Below are 3,022 nucleotides of genomic sequence, written 5' to 3'. Positions count from 1 at the left end.
GGGGGGCTTTGTGGAAGTCTTTTAAAATGATCTGAAAAGAGGAACCAAATATACCCGGGAAGTCCCATTTACATTTATTTTGATACCGTGGCTATTAAGAACAAGTGACCTGCATTACGGTCAGAATGTACGGTCAGAGTGTCTCTTAAAACATACGCGGGAGTCATTTAAAATGATCTGAAAAGAGGAACCAAATATACCCGGGAAGTGTCATTTACATTTATTTTGATACCGTGGCTGTTAAGAACATGTGGCCTGCATTACGGTCAGAATGTACGGTCAGAGTGTCTCTTAAATCATATGAAAGGACTGCTAATAAAAACTGTAATGGTGACAAAAAAAACTTTGTTATAGAATGATATTTTATTAGATGGAGGAACGCAGGCACTGAATGTCAACTATAATATTAACAAACAACAATCTGAAGAATAGGGTAGGTTAATGTAACGCTTTGATTTTTCATTGGCCTCTGCTTCATAAGTTAAATGCAAACACATTCTGTACACTGTCCTTTCTTCAATTAAAATCCATGCAGAATCAAAAATGTTTCAGAATAGACATATCTAGGTCACATTCAATCCCTTCCAGCAACTTTAATGTCATCAACTCTCTTGAGCATGGAAGTATAATTTGCAATTTAATTTTGCATTCAAATAATTAGTTTAATTTGTCTGATTCTGCAATCTAAAAATCTTGCAAATCAAATACAGAATATCCAATGCTAATTGTTAACTGCTACTGTAAGCATGCAAGTGTTAATGACACAAGATGATGCATAAATTGAACAATATTACTGTACAAGGAATGAAGCAACGCTTTAAGAAGGGAACTATCTGTTATAATCATGATCGTAATTATGTGCATAGTTTAGCAACCCTCCACCTTGAAATTGTAATGATGGTATTTACCCACCTGATGTGTAACAATAGGAAACGTGGCTACTGAAGTTCTGCTTCTTTACTCACCTCTTCTTCCCCAAACTGCTGATTGGACAAAGAAAGAGCAGTACATCAATGGTGTCATCCCTGTTTCTTCACTCCCTTTAAGCCTGTTCACTGATAGCCCTATAGATCAATAGAATTGGAAAGGGTACTTAATTGTCTGTCTCCCCCACTTCCTGAGTACCACTGTGCAAAGTTTTACAGGGCTGATAAATAAATTCAAATGCTTATATTAAGTGTGTATAAAAATAAATGCAAACATAAATTTAAGAATGCATAACTTAAAAAACGTAGTTTTTAAATCTTGACAACAATATTGATGATTTGAACAAAATGCCCGAATGTTGCAGCCATTACTATAATAGTTTAAGGTCCATTTAATTAGGTTTATATTTTTCACTGATGTTTTTATTCTTTTTTTTTTTTTTACTATGTGTGCGCATTTATGTTATACTAATAGACATCAAATACAGGTGCATGGAAGCACAGCTTAATGGACATCCTAAAGAAGGGATACAGCAGAAGTTGTATGCCTTCAAACGGTTTCTTATTATATCTCTTGATGGTCCATTAGAACGCAGCAGGTGGGAAGGGGGATATGTCAATCTTATGATTTATTCAAACGTGTGTGTAAATTTGAGCTTGAGTGAATGAGATCTGTAAGCAGGCTTTTTTACAACAGACCATCTAAGAATAGACAGTTAAACATGAGAACAGGAGCATGGTGTACTACCTTATGAATCTAAGTAGTACATATTCATATGCAATAGTTCCTATCTACTTGGCTAAAAAAAAAAAAATAATAATCAGGTTGGCGGGTATTATCTGGCATGCTCTTCTAGCACCAAAACACAGCACATAGCTTGTTGCCCAATCCAGCCCAAATCATTAAGATTTGGCAAGGATCATCTCCTGTCCTTGAGCATTTTTACTTATCCCAGCTATTGACCAGCTTAGTTGAACGAAAGCTTCAATACATTACTATGGTCTATTATTACATTACTTAAAAGGGAGATTTTTTAGGGAAACTAGAAAACACTTATTGTTGTTACTTCTTCACATATCAGTAAATTGGTGCCCTCTCCTCATGCTGGTTTTCTTGTAGAATTTCTAGATCTGCTAAGAATAGATGACTTTCCAAACATACTGGGATGACAAGGGTAGGGAAATCTGTATCCTGATTCAAGTCTATGCCTAGAAGTCCCAGCTTGGCAGGGAGTGGACATGTACATTTATTTGAAAAAAATCACAGAATGTCAAATAGCTCTACAAAAACACGGACGAACTAGCAAAAATCTGTTACACAACTAAAATGAACATGTAATTAGCTCTCAAACCTGGGAAAAAGCAAAGACTGAGGACCTGTGAAGGAAGCTATTGTTGGTAGGTATGTATTTGGCACTGTATGATATATAAATGTTATTTTATCTCTACTGGTTTAACAAGGAGAACATTTATTGTCATTGTTACTGTAAAAACAAAAACATCTAATATATTTCATGATCCATTACACAAGTTAGCATAACCTGTTATTTATGTTTTACTGAACATCTATTTGAAAAAGAATCACTATTGTGTTGGTTCTGTAGCCTTGTATAGGGCATCAAAAGAAATTGGTGAAATACTATATGATCTACAATCATATAAGAATTTCTGAAAGCACAGGCACATGCTATTGTTATAGAAATGCTTTATATTTACTTGTTAGTACAAGAGCATGTACTTTTCAACCATTTTCTGTAGTTATATGAAAAAAGAGATTTATGTTATTACACAATGGTAAGATAGCACAATTACCAAACAATGTGGAACCATTCTTTAGTAGAGGTGAATAATACACTGTTCATCTAAATTAACCTCCCTGGCGGTATGATTATTCAGGATTTTAGTTACCAAAAGCGGTACATTGTTTTTCAAGCAAATATGTTGTTTTACATTGTAGGCCTGTAGTTCTTAGTAAATCCTAGGAATAACTCACCTAAATCTGTCCAAACAAGAGTCCAGTAGACATCCCAGGTATGATAAAGTTTGAAACACTAAATTAAAAAATTATAATATAATAAATTATAAATAATTATAAG

This window comes from Nanorana parkeri, unplaced genomic scaffold (assembly GCF_000935625.1).
Source record: "Nanorana parkeri isolate BGI_ZX_2015 unplaced genomic scaffold, ASM93562v1 scaffold360, whole genome shotgun sequence".
Lineage (NCBI taxonomy): Eukaryota > Metazoa > Chordata > Amphibia > Anura > Dicroglossidae > Nanorana > Nanorana parkeri.
This window is presented reverse-complemented; position numbering follows the sequence as displayed.